Genomic DNA, 13,862 nt, shown 5'->3' with positions numbered 1-13,862 from the left:
TGTGCCACTAAACCCATTCTTTGATTTTGGTTTTCTTTATTGTAGCTGACTAAGAGGCTAACCAGCAGTTACGGGGCCGGCTGAGGCAGACTCATTCCATGTTCAGTGTGGATTCATGTTGCCAGTCATCCAAAAGATGAGTCAGGGGCCATGGCCCGGAGCTGGGCCGACAGCAGGGTAGCAGGTTGGAGATTCCCGGGAGAGATTTAAAAATTAGCAGAGGGGAAAGGGATGTCCTCTAAGGGGCCTCCTTAGGACAGGTAAAGGGAGTGGCTCTGCTTCTGATCACAACCGTAGGGTGTACAGAGCAGTTCCGGTTTGTCTTGTGTTGTCTAGTGTCTTGTGTTGTCTAGCGTGCCTTTGGGATCCCTTGGATCAGATATCTCTGCCTTTTCCCCTGGAGGGCCTTATTGTGAGTGTCGGCCATCATCTCTAGATTCTCAAAAGTTCACGCTTTTTGGCACAATGCCAATATAGTTTGTTCTCTTACTGGTGGGCTTGGCCATGTCTTGGAATCGCATCTCAGAAACGTTGAGTCGGATGTCTTTTGAGGCCTTGTTCCCAGCTCTATTGCCATCCATCCTTTCCAGCCGTGAGTTGTAGTGTCCTGGGGCTTGTAAGGATATGGGGAGCATTCTGAACGTCACATTGTCTTGCAGTCATCTTGATCATCACGACTGACGTTCTTATAACAGGTCACTCTGTTACAATCTTGTCCTCTGCTCCTTAGAGCCTCCTGCATCCACGTTGCCATGCCATCGGTTGTCTCTTTTGGCATTGTCTCGGTCCTTGCTGTCATTCTTCTCCCTGAGAGTTTTTTTAATCATTCTTGTGTCATGCTGTTTGTGGCATAATGTGTTGTTTGTGTTTAGCCTGGAACTGCTCCGCCCTGTGGAATAGAGCGGGGGAGTAGGAGGAATAGAAAGAAGACTTTACAGGTAAGCTTTAGCTTTGCTTAGCCACCCGAGTCACACTTTGGACGGAGCAACTGTGCCGGTTTGGCGAGAGCGGTATGGCGGCGTCTCGCAGTTTTCTAGCTATTCATCTTATAGCACGCTGTTGTTGGATCCTACGTGGTTTGCTTTGACAAATGAGAACTTGGGAAAGGTTAAGCTTTCCCTGTGTCTGAGTGACTTTGACAAATAATTTTTTTCGCAGAGGCAGAGGGATAGGATGTAAACCCAATAGGAATGGAGGAGGCCAGGAGAGCACGGTAAGGAGGTGGGTCGGCACCTGAGCTCCAGCAATGGCCTGACTTTCGGCTCCATGTTTACCTCATAGTTCGGCTCTTTGTTTCATTTTGAAGACACGAAGCGCTCGGCACCTGGGAGACCGTGAGCTAGCCAAGTACCGGAGACCGAGATAACTATTGATTCCTGCACAGAACTAGATGCTACCAGAGATGTTGTATTAGTGATAAAACTGTAAGCATCCTTTGTTTTTTTGTGTTTTACAGGTGGTCCGCAGCATTCAAATCACTATTCCAATATGATAGAGACCCTTGCAGAAAGAGGTCACGGTCAAGTGGTCTCAGATGAAAACTACCACGCTAATGTGACACTTTTGGACCCTATGTGGGTATGTGCCTTTCCTTTTTGTTTTGCCCCTTCTCGCCTGGGAAGGTCGGTCATCGTTTGGCTTTTCAGGGGAGGTGTAAATGGTGGCTATGTTACAGCATTGTTCCGTGTCCTTATTTTTAGGAAGTAAAGCCGGATAGCAGCAGTCACGGTCGATGGAGCAAGGTGAGCCGTGACCGGTAGACTGATTCCTTGAGTGCCAAATTCTGGTAAAGCTCTAGGCATCCATTGTCATTTGTGTGTTTTAGGGGGTTCTCTTTATTATGCTGAGCCCCCTCTCCAACAGATCCGGTTCGCCACCCTCGTGAGCCCTCTGGAAGTATTATGGGACTCTGCGATGAAGCCTTTACCTTTTTCATTCGAAGGTGCTGTCTGGGTAGCCTTCGGCAATGGCTGAGGAGTTGTGGTGAGTTGGGGAGGGAGGAGGAACCAGGGTCTGCTCAAGTTTCAGCAATGCCACATCACCTCGTCTCCTTTTAACCCAGGTATACCCCGCGATGACCTCGTCAGCCTTGGAGCGTGGCTGAAGCGTGCAGCCCGAGGACCCCGGCCTTCTTAGGAGACGGTGAGTAGTGGAATTGTCAGGTTTTGGCCAACGTGCCACTAAGTTCCTGTAGTGATGTTTGGTTTTCATTGTTGTAGCCGACTAAGAGACAACAGCCTGGTGACAGGAGGAGCCTCCTGGACAGTGAGCTGGCCTTCTGTTGCGCCCGAGGAGGATTTGTGTCCCCAGATGTCTGAAAGATAAGTTGAGGGCTATGATCCACAGAGGGAATGAAAGCAAGCTGTCGGGGCTCACCGGGAGGGATTTTTGAGTCAGCTTTGGAGGCGGGTATGTCCAGAAAGGGGCCCCATAGGCCACATAAAGGGAAAGTCTCACATTTGATCACAATGCCGAGGTGTGCAGGGCAGAGCAGTTCCGGTGTATGTTGTGTCACTTGTCTATCGTGTGTTCCGTGTCTTTTGGGCATCTCGTGTTGCAGGTCTTTTGCCTTAGCCCTTCGATGTGCTTGCAGTCATGTTTTTCGTTGAGAGTTTTCTCTTGTTGTTGCATCCCCTCATTTGCTTTGTCATCTGCTTTGTCACGGGTGCCTGCATGGGTTTGGCTCGGAGCTGCTCTGCCCTGCTGCACACTCTGGCATATAGGTATAATAGAACAAGGCCCGGGGGCTTGAAATTGGTAATGTAGGGCGTAGTTTGGTCTCTAGATGGTATGTTCTTAGATTGACACAAGATGGCTAGAGCTGTTCTCATGCAGCACTTTGACTTTTGTCATTACTTTCTTTCAGATGCAGATGGATTAAATCTGTGGCAGAGCACCCCATACTGGGTGAGGGGGTTCCCGCAGGAAGATCAGTCCCCATTTGTGTTTGCAGGGCAAGTGTAAATGGTGGCTACGTTACAGCATTGCTCCTTGTCTTTATTTTTAGGAGGTAAAGCTGGATAGCAGCAGTCAAGGTCAAGTGAACGAGGTAAGCAGTGACCGGTGGACTGCACCAGTTGTTATTGATTGGATGCCAAGTTCTGGTGTTCTAAGCATCCATTGTCATTTGTGCGTTTTAGACAGTCCACTTGTATTATGCTGAACCTCCCCGCCGACTGGCTGACAGACCTGACTCGCTGCCCTCATGAGCCCTCTGGAAGTATTATGGGACTCTGTGATGAAGCCTTTACCTTTTCCTTTCGAGGGTGCTGTCTAGGTAACATTTGGCAATGGCCGAGTAGTTGCGGCGAGTTGGGGAGGGAGGGAGGAAGAGCGAGAGTCCACTCAAGTTTCAGCAGTGCTGCATCACCTTGTCTCCTCTGAACCCAGGCATACCCTGTGATGACTGCGTCGGCCTCTGAGCATGGCCGAAGCGTGCAGCCCGAAGACCCCGGCCTTCTTAGGAGACAGTGAGTAGCGGACTTGCTGGGGTTTGGCAGACGTGCCACTAAGTTCCTGTACTGATGTTTGGTTTTCTTTATTGTATCCAACTAAGAGACAGCAGGAACTTCCCAGACAGCGAGGCAGCCTTCTTTTACACCCAAGGCAGATTCACATCCCGAGCATCTGAGAGATAAGTCGAGGGTTACGACCCACAGAGGGGATGAAAGCAGGTTGCCAGGTCAGAACTCACTGGAAGGGATTTTTGAGTCAGCTTTGGAGGTGGGGATGTCCAAGCAAGGGCCCCTTAGCCCACCTAAAGGGAAAGTCTCACTTTTGATCACAATGCTGAGGCGGGCAGAGCAGTCCTGGTGCATGTTGTCTCACTTGCCTATTGTACGTTCTGTGTCTTTTAGGCATCTTGTGTCTTTTTCCTTAGCCCTTTGAGGGGCCGGCTTACCAGAAATGCCAGGCACCATCCTTAGCATCTTTGCGTTCCCCAGCTGGGTGCTGATACCATCAGACCTTTTACCGACAAGCTCAGATGTGCATCAGAATCACATCTCTTTAGAAGCATTCAGTCAGAGGTCTTTTATGGTCTTGTTCTGAGCTGTATTCACAGCTGTGCACCACAATGATCCATTATAGCCGATCAGGATTTATCAGAATGCAAAGAGCAGTAGAGGATTCTGACCATAAGATTCTCAGGCACCCATCTTTGCGGTTCTCGGAAGAAGTCCTTCTGTTAGCATCTTCTTCGAGCCTCGTTGGCTCACCGTCGGTCTCACCTAGGTCATCTCACTCCGCATTCTCTCAGTCCTTGTGGTCATTCTTCTTGCTGAGAGTTTTCTCTCTCCATTGCATCCCCTCCTTTGTCATCTCCTGTATCATGGGTGCCTGCATGTATTTGGCCCGGAGCTGCTCTGCCCTGCTGCACCGTCTGGTGTATAGGTGTAATAGGACAAGCCCCAGGGCCTTGAAATTTGTAATGTAGGGTGTAGTTTGGCCTCTAGATGGTATTCCTAAATTGACACAGGATGGCTGGAGCTGTTATCAGGCAGCACTTTGACTTTTGTCATCACTTTCTTTCAGATACAGATGGATTAAGTCTGTGGCAGAGCGCCCCATACGGGGTGATGGGGTTCCTGTAGGAAGGTCAATCACCATTTGTGTTTGCAGGGCAAGTGTAAATGGTGGCTATGTTACCGCATTGTTCTTTGTCTTTATTCTTAGGAGGTAAAGCCGGATAGCAGCAGTCAAGGTGAAGTGAGCGAGGTAAGTGGTGATTGGTGGACAGAATGAGTTGTTATTGCTCGGGTATCAGTTTCTGGTGCATCTATTGTCATTTGTGTTTTTTAGGGGCTCCACTTTATTACACTGAGCCCCCTTGCCAACCGGCCGACAGACCTAGCTCTCTGCCCTTGTGAGTCCTCTGGAAGGATCACAGGACTCTGCAGTGAGGTCTTTACATTTTTCTATTTGAAGGTACCATCCGGGTAGCCTTCAGCAACAACTGAGCAGTTGCGGCGAGTTGGGGAGGGAGGGAGGAGGAGCGAGGGTCCGCTCAAGTTTTGGCAATGCCGCTTTACCTCTTAACCCAGGTATACCCTGCAATGATGGTCTCAGCCTCTGAGTATGGCCGAAGCGTGCGGCCAAAGGACCACAGCCTTCTTAGGAAACGGTGAGTGGCGGAATTGTTGGGGTTTGGCCGATGTGCCAATAAGTTCCTGTAGTGAGGTTTGGTTTTCTTTATTGTAGCCGACTAAGAGACAACAGCCCGACGACGGCCAGAGCTTCCCGGACAGTAAGGTAGCCTTCTTTTGTGCCCCAGACGGATTCACATCCCAGGATGTGTGAGAGATGAGTCAAGGGGATGGAAGCGGGGTATCGAGTCAGGGCTCGCTGGGAGGGATTTTTGAGTCAGCTTTGGAGATGGGGATACCCAAGAAGTGGCCCCTCAGGCCACATAAAGGGAAAGTCTCACATTTGATCACAATGCCGAGGTACGCACGGCAGAGCAGTCCCAGTGCATGTCGTGTCAATTGTCTATTGTATGTTCTGTGTCTTTTGGGCATCTCGTGTCTTATGTCTTTTGCCTTAGCTCTTGGATGTGCTTGCAGTCATGTTTTTCATTGAGAGTTTTCTCTTGTTGTTGCATCCCCTCATTTGTCATCTGCTTTGTCACGGGTGCCTGCATGGGTTTGGCTTGGAGCTGCTCTGCCCTGCTGCATAGTCTGGCATATAGGTATAATAGAACAAGGCCTGGGGACTTGAAATTGGTAATGTAGGGTGTAGTTTGGGCTCTAGGTGATATTCCTAGATTGACACAGGATGGCTGGAGCTGTTAAGTTCTCATGCAGCACTTTGACTTTTGTCATCACTTTCTGTCAGATGCAGACAGATTAAATCTGTGGCAGAGCGCCCCACACCAGGTGAGGGGGTTCCCACAGGAAGGTCAGTTGCCATTTGTCTTTGCAGGGTGAGCGTAAATGGTGGCTACGTTACAGCATTATTCTCTGTCTTTTGTTTTTAGGAGGTAAAGCCGGATAGCGGCAGTCAAGGTGAAGTGCTTGAGGTGAGCTGTGACTGGTGGAAAGAAAAAGTTGTTATTGCTTGGATGTCAAATTCTGGTACAGCTCTAAGCATCCATTGTCATTTGTGTGTTTTAGGTGGTCCGCTTGTATTACGCCTAACCCCCTTGCCAGCTGGCCGACGGACCTGGCTCGCCACCCTCATGAGCCCTCTGGAAGTGTTACGGGACTCTGTGACGAAGCCTTTACCTTTTCCATGGGAAGGTACTGTCTGGGTTGCCGTGGGCAACGGCCTAGTATTTGCGGTGAGTTGGGGAGGGAGAGAGGAGCAAGGGTCCGCTCGAGTTTTGGCAATGCTGCATCACCTTGTCTCCTCTTAACCCAGGTATACCCTGCGACGACAGCATTGGCCTCGGAGCACGGCCAAAGCGTGCAGCCTGAGGACCCTGGCCTTAGGTGATGGTGAGCTGCAGAATTCTTGGGTTTTGGCCGAGGTACCACTTAGTTCATGTGCTGAAGTTTGTTTGGTTTTCTTTATTGTAGCCGACTAAGAGACAACAGCCTGGCGACGGCAGGAGCTTCCCAGATGGCAAGCTGGTCGTCTTCTGCGCCCCAGGCAGATTCACATCCCCAGACATCTGAGAGAAGTTGAGGGCTGTGATCCAGAGGGGATGAAAGCAGGCTGTCGGGTCAGGACTTGCTGGGAGGGATTTTTGAGTCCGCTTTGGAGGTGCGGGTACCCAAGAAGGGGCCCCTTAGCCCACATAAAGGCAAAGTCTCGCTTTTGATCACAATGCTGCGGTGTGCAGGGCAGAGCAGTCCTGTTGCATGTTGTGTCACTTCTCTATCGTGCGTTCTGTGTCTTTTGGGTCTCTTGTGTCGCAGGTCTTTTTCCTTAGCCCTTTGATGTGCTTGAGGTCATTCCTCTTGCTGAGAGTTTTCTCTCCTTGTTGCATCCCCTTGTTTGTCATCTTCCGTGTCACAGGTGCCTGCATGGGTTTGGCCCAGAGGTGCTCTGCCCTGCTGCACAGTCTGGCATATAGGTGTAATAGAACAAGGCCTGCGGACTTGAAATTTGTAGTGTAGGGTCTAGTTTGGCCTCTAGATGGTATATCAAGATGGACACAGGATGGCTGGAGCTGTTCTCATGCAGCACTTTGACTTTTGTCATCACTTTCTTTCAGATGCAGACGGATTAAATCCATGGCAGAGTGCACCATACCGGGTGAGGGGGGTCCCTGCAGGAAGGTCAGTCACCATTTGTGTTTGCAGGGCAAGTGTAAATGATGGTTATGTTGTAGTATTGTTCTTTGGTTTTAGGAGGTAAAGCTGGATCTTGGCAGTTAAGGTGAGGTGAGCAAGGTAAGCGGTGACCGTTGGAAAGAAAAAGTTGTTATTGCTTGGGTGCCAAGTTCTGGTACAGTTCTAAGCATCCATTGTCATTTGTGTGTTTTAGGTGGTCTGCTTTTATTCTCCGCACCCCCTCGCTGACGGGCCCAGCTCACCACCCTTGTGAGCCCTCTGAAAGTATTATGGGACTATGTGATGAAGCCTTCACCTTTTCCATTTGAAGATCCTGTCTGGGCAGCCTTCGGCAACGGCCGAGGAGCTGCGGCAAGTTGGGGAGGGAGGAGGAGTGAGGGTCCACTCAAGTTTCAGCAATGCCACATCCCCTTGTCTCCTCTTAATCCAGGTATACCCTGCAACAACAGTGTCAGCCTCGGAGCACGGCCAAAGTGTTTGGCCTGAGGACCCTGGCCTTCTTAGGAGATGGTGAGTGGCAGATTTGTTGGGTTTTGGTCAAGGTGCCAAAAAGTTTATGCACTGATGTTTGTTTGGTTTTCTTTATTGTAGCCGACTAAGAGAGAACAGCTCAGCGATGGCAGGAGCTTCCCGCATGGTGAGGCGGCCTTCTTTTGCACCCGAGGCAGATTCACATCCCCAGACATCCAAGAGATAAGTTGAGGGCTGTGACCCACAGAGGGAGTGAAAGCTGGGTGTGGAGTTATGATTTTTGAGTCAGATTTGGAGGTGGGGATACCCAAGAAGGGGCTCCTTAGGCCCCAGAAAGGGAAAGTCTTGCTTTTGATCACAAGGCCGAGGTGCGCAGGGCTGAGCAGTCCTGATGCATATCACTTGTCTATTGTATGTTCTCTGTCTTTTGGGCATCTTGTGTCGCAGGTCGTTTGCCTTAGCCCTTGGAGATGCTTATCACAAATGCTGAGCATTATACTTAGCATCTCTCCTCTTGGTGTTCCTCAGTGTGGTGCTGATACCATCAATCCTTTGACTTGTCAGCCTGGAGGCGCATCAGAATTGCATCTCTCTTTAGCGACGTTGAGTCGGATGTCTTTTCAGGTCTTGTTCTGAGCTGCATTGACAGCTGTGCACTGCAACAATCCATTATAGGTGATAAGGACTTGTAAGAATGTGAAGATAGCTAGAGGATTCTGCCCATGCAATTCTTGGGCGTCCATCTTTGCGGTTCTTGGAATAAGTCCTTCTGTTAGCATCTTCATCTGCCAGGGTTCTTGGAGCCTCATTGGCTCACCGTCACTCTTGCCTAGGTCATCTCATTCCTCATTCTCTCGGTCCCTGTGATTATCTAGCCCAGAGTTTTCTCTCTTTTTGTTGGGTCCCCTCATTTGTGATCTCCCGTGTCATGGGTGCCTGCATGGGTTTGGCTTGGAGCTGCTCTGCCCTGCTGCACACTCTGGCTTATGGGTATGATAGGACAGGGCCTGGGGACTTGAAATTTCTAGTGTAGGGTGTAGTTTAGCCTCTAGATGGTATTCCTAGATTGACACAGGATGGCTGGAGCTGTTCTCATGCAGCACTTTGACTTTTGTCATCACTTTCTTTCAGATGCAGACAGATTAAATCTGTGGCAGAGCGCCCCATACTGCGTGAGGGGGTTCCTGCAGGAAGGTCAGTCACCGTTTGTCTTTTCTGGGCAAGTGTAAATGGTGGCTCTGTCACAGCATTATTCTTTGTCTTTGTTTTTAGGAGGTAAAGCTGGATATCAGCAGCAGTCAAGGTGGAGTGAGTGAGGTAAGCGGTGACCAATGGAAAGAAAAAACTGTTATTGCTTGGGTGCCAAGTTCTGGTGCAGCTCATAACATCACATTGTCATTTGTGTGTTTTAGGCGGTCCCCTTGTATTACACGGAACCCCCTCCCCAACCAGCCGATGGACCCGGCTCACTGTCCTCGTGAGCCCTCTGCAAGTATCACGGGACTCTGCGATGAAGCCCGTACCTTTTCCATGTGAAGGTACCGTCTGGGTAGCCTTCGGCAATGACCAAGGAGTTGCGGCAAATCAGGGAAGGAGGAAGAGCCAGGGCCCGCTTAAGTTTCAGCAATGCTGCATCGCCTTGTCTCCTCTTAACCCAGGTATGCACTGTGATGGCAGCGTCAGCCTTGAAGCGCGGCCGAAGCGTGCGCCCCAAGGACCCCGGCCCTCTTAGGAGACGGTGAGTAGTGGAACTGTTGGGTTTTGGCCCACGTGGCACTAAGTTCACACCTTGATGTTTGGTTTTGATTATTGTAGCCATCTAAGAGATAACAGCCCAGCAACTGCCGGAACTTCCCAGATGGCATGGTGGCCTTCTTTCTCACCTGACACAGATTTGCATCCCTGGATGTCCGAGAGATAAGTCGAGGGCTACGCCTCACAGAGGGGATGTGAGCGAGGTGCCGGGTCAAGACTCACCAGTAGGGATTTTTGAATTAGCTCTGGAGATGGGGATGTCCAAGAAAGGGCCCCTTAGGCCAAAAAATGGGAAAGTCTCACTTCTGATCACAATGCTGAGGTGTGCAGTGCCAAGCAGTCCCAGTGTGTGTTGCATCACTTGTCTATGCTGCATTCTGTGTCTTTTGGGCATTTTACATTGCACATCTTTTGCCTTAGCCCTTTGAAGTGCTTGCAGTCATTCTTCTTGCAGAGTGTTTTCTCTCTTTGTTGCACCCCCTTGTTTGTCATCTCCTGTGTCACAGGGGCCTGCATGGGTTTGGTCCAGAGCTGCTCTGCCCTGCCGCATAGTCTGGTGTATAGATGTGATAGGGCAAAGTGTGGGGACTTGTAATTTGTAATGTAGGGTGTAGCTGGACTCTAAATGGTATTCCTAGATTGACACAAGATGTCTGGAGCCATTAAGTTATCATGCAGCACTTTGGCTTTTGTCATAACTTTCTTTCAGATGGAGACAGATTAAATCTGTGGCAGAGCACCCCATACTGGGTGAGGGGGTTCCCACAGGAAGGTCAGTTGCCATTTGTCTTTGTGGGGCAAGCATAAATGGTGACAATGTTCCAGCGTTGTTCTCTGTCTTTATTTTTAGGAGGTAAAGCCAGATATTGATGTTCAAGGTCAATGGAGCGAGGTGAATGGTGACTGATGGACAGAATGAGTTGGTATTGCTCCAGTATCAATGTCTGGTTCCGCTGTTAGCATTCACTGTTGTTTGTTCCTTTTCAGCCGTCCACTCGTAAGATGTCCTGGCCCAGAGTGCCAGAGGTCAGGTGGGTGCAAGCTTAAGGTATAGGTGTGGCATACTTCAGTTGGAGCGGGAAGGTTGTGATTTCAGCGTCTCTTGGCATGTTTTTTTGCTTCATTTCTTTGCAGGTGCTGCCGCTGCCCTAGGTGTGCCAAGGAACAGAGGCGAGCAGGTGAGTTGGCATTTAGGCGGGGTGACTAATAGGCGAGTGGTATGCGGCAGCATGCCAAGCATGTTCACTTTGCGGGTATCGTCCAGGCCACCTCCAGAGTCACATGAAGATTTGAGGTGAGCTGGGGCAGCAGTGTGGAGGAGCCCTGGGGATTAATATTCTGGAGGGCGATAGTCATGTTTTCTGTTTTGTCATCTTAGGTACCGTGAGCCGGTGTGGAGCCGAAGTTTGGAAAGAGCCGGTAAGCAATGAGCCTCGGCAGTTACAAGGGAGGGGGGCGTTGCAGAAGGAGTCACTTTTGGGACGTCTCATCGCAGTCTGAATTTTCTTTCTTAATTTTCGCAGCCTCCAAAGCGGACTACAGGGAATGTACCAATGTCCACAGTGCCCACGTGTTCTTTTCTGTCAAGGATGGATTTTGTCCACTTATCTCTGAAAGCTAAGTGTTGGGACTGGTGGTCCGGAGAAGGGAAAAACCTTTGGAGTCACAGGAGGCAATTTGAAGTCAGCTTAGAGGAGAGGGCTGTAGTGGGACGGGCCCCTTGGAAGTAAAGGGAGAGGGTTTCTCCTCAGCATTACCCGACCCTTTGCTGGGCAGAGGAGTTCCATACCCGCGTTTTTGCGAGCTTTGTATCATCTGCCCTCTTAGAGTCTCGATGTCATCGTGGATCTTTTCCGCCTGAGGAGCCCGCCTTCGGGTCCGGAGCGGTTGCCTGGCAGTCATCGCCTCTTTCTCTAGGCCTACTGAGCTTCTCGAGCATCCTCTTAACAGCTTTGGCACTAACTTCTCGTAAGGAGTTATGTTTCACTGTCACGTGCTATTGCCATAGAGCCTTCTTTCCTTTGGCGTCATCGCTTTCTGGGTCATCTTGCAGCAGGAATCTTGGGTCCGTCAGGTGAAACTGCTGGGCAGTTTTAACTTCTCTCTGTGTTATGTAGTTTGTGTCTGTTATGTAGTTTGTGTCCATCCTCTTCTGTGTCATAGGGCTTTGTTATGTCTTGATGCTTTATGGGGATTGTTCTGGGCTGTACTGGCAGCAGGGGGTCTCTGCTTGGGTACTTTCCCAGATCGGGCTTATGCTGGCATCTTTACATTTTTACTTTTTGAGACCAGAGGAAGTACAGGAGATGTTCTCATCCATCTTCCTTCTCACTCTTGGTAGTGCCTTCTTTTCATGTCCCATTCCCTTGGACTTCTATAAGGAGTGTATTAGACCCTCCTCACATGACTGCGGTAGTGCCGTAGGTTCCGTCGCCTTAAAGCGTATTGGGCTCGAGAATTAATCCTCTGGAGAGTTATCTCAAGCCCTCTCGTCATCTTTGCTTATATTCAGCGCACCACCTTGTCCATGTGCTATTTATGGTTGGAGCTGCCCTGCCCCAGCAGGGTTATGGTTAAGAAGAACAGTTAAAAAACTTAAAGGTTCATATCTTTTCTACGGGATTTTGGGTAAAAAATTTATGGGTCCAGCATGGGGATAACTCCTAGCCCTTGGCCCCTCACTGACTGCCTCACATCGTCTCGCAGGTCTCCAAGGCGGCTTTGGCTCTCCACAGCCACAGACGCTACCGATTTTCCCAGAATCTACCATTTGATGTTGATGAGCAGCAGCTGGAAGATGGGTTGAAGCATCTTCATCAGTAGAGTGTTTTGAGTAAGGGCAGCAGTCAGTGTGTAAGCTGAAGAGTGTGTAGTGTGTGACTGTCTGTGTCTGTCTGTGAGAGTTTGTGTCTGTCTTTCTGCTTCTGTCTGCCTGTGAGTGTGTGTGTTGACTGGTTCTAGCGTTGTGTGTGTGATTTTTTTGCCTTTCAGGTTTTTCAACACATTTTTAAACTTAGAATAAAAAACCCCAGCTGGGTTGTTCTGGTTTATTTTCTCCTCTGCCTGGGCTTTTTCCTTCGGTCCCGGCCAGTTTGCGAGGCGACGTTCATCGCCAAGGTTTGGGTGTGGACTGTGCCGACACCGGGGTTTCGTCAGGCAGGACAACTTGGAGGCTCCCGGGAACCACAATCCCATGGAGCGGTTGAGATGAGAACGAGGGTGGGCCTGTGTGTAAGCTAAAGGAGGTGTGGGTGGTGGATGAGTGTTATGTTCTCCACATGTTGCTGTTGTTTTGGGTTTCCTATAACAATAAAAGAAAATGTAATAAACTTTCCAGAAATAGAAAAATTGTTTTATTGTATTGATATGTATTTGGCTTGCATTGCCCTGTATTGTTCTGTATTTGTGTTTGCCACTGAATTTCCATGTATTGCTCTGTATGTAAATTGGACTTTTACCAGCATGTATACGGATTGTATTTGTACTTGTGTTTGTATATGTTATTTCCACATGTTTTGCTGAAGTGTAAATAAAAAAAGTCAATGAAGATGAATGAAGATACCCTCTTCTCCCCTCCCCGTGGCGGGCCCCCCCCCCTTTTGCTTCCTGTCCTTCTTTGATTTAGTAGTTTTTTCGCTGTATTTCTTCCTTTGCTCCTCGGTTTTGCTTTACTTTTCAGTCTATTCCTCACTTTACTTTTTCTAACTTTGTTTCTGTCTCTCTAACTCTTTCGCTCTTTTTCTCACTGTTTCTCTGTTTCTGTTTCTCTGTCTTTCTCTAGCTCTATTTCTCCTCAGCTCTTTCTATTTTTTGTTTTTTCTCTTCAACACTAATTCTCTTTTAAACTTGGTTTCTTTTTCTCTCAAGCCCTATTTTTCTCTATTCCTTTTTGTCTCAATCTATTTTTCTTTCTCTATTTCTTTTTGTTTTCTCTCTCACTTTAACCTTCTTTCTGACTTTCTTTATTTCTGACTGACTTTCTAGCGGCTTTCTATGTTTCTTCCTAAATATCTTTCTAACTTTCAAAAGTTCTTTCTACCTTTGTTGGTTTCTAACTTTTCTTTTTTTTGAATTTTCTTTGTTTCTACCTTTCTGTGCTCCTAACCTTGTTTCTATCTTAGTCAATTAGAAAATTAGTATGTGTATATCCTCTGAGACAAGGCAGGCCACAAACCAGCCCTCCCCCACCAGGTTTGGGAAAAAATAAATTTTCCTCAAAGGAAAGTGTTAAATAAATAGTTTTTATTTCTTTCAAACACACAGAAAAAGGATAATGATGCTAAATAATAGCACCTCTTGCTCTGCTGAGAGAAACCTGGGAAAATTTCAGAATCTTTCCATAGATCTCTCTCTTCCCCCTCCTTGGAGCTGGGATGGGGCATTGGGCCCACCTCCAGGGCC

General features: G+C 48.8%; 1 long non-coding RNA gene across 7 annotated transcripts; it reads left to right on the top strand.

Moving 5' to 3' along the window:
* The first annotated feature begins 1,487 nt into the window (after positions 1-1,487).
* Positions 1,488-12,383, top strand: LOC121663492. Of its 7 annotated transcripts, XR_006015649.1 has the most exons (14): positions 1,701-1,742; positions 1,864-1,983; positions 2,063-2,142; positions 2,220-3,049; positions 3,141-3,470; positions 7,827-8,900; positions 8,979-9,023; positions 9,119-9,244; positions 9,365-9,444; positions 9,522-10,233; positions 10,312-10,492; positions 10,596-10,755; positions 10,840-10,880; positions 10,985-12,383. It is a non-coding gene; the product is annotated as an uncharacterized LOC121663492 (long non-coding RNA). The 7 variants fall into 7 exon arrangements; XR_006015646.1 differs by lacking the exons at positions 2,220-3,049; positions 3,141-3,470 and adding an exon at positions 1,488-1,578; XR_006015650.1 differs by lacking the exons at positions 2,220-3,049; positions 3,141-3,470 and having other exon boundaries at positions 7,827-8,499; positions 8,838-8,900.
* Positions 12,384-13,862: the final 1,479 nt, after the last annotated feature.

This window comes from Corvus kubaryi, unplaced genomic scaffold (genome assembly GCF_017639235.1).
Source record: "Corvus kubaryi isolate FWS band 111438036 unplaced genomic scaffold, C.kubaryi_AGA036_p1.0 37284, whole genome shotgun sequence".
NCBI classification, from domain to species: Eukaryota; Metazoa; Chordata; class Aves; order Passeriformes; family Corvidae; genus Corvus; species Corvus kubaryi.
This window is presented reverse-complemented; position numbering and strand designations above follow the sequence as displayed.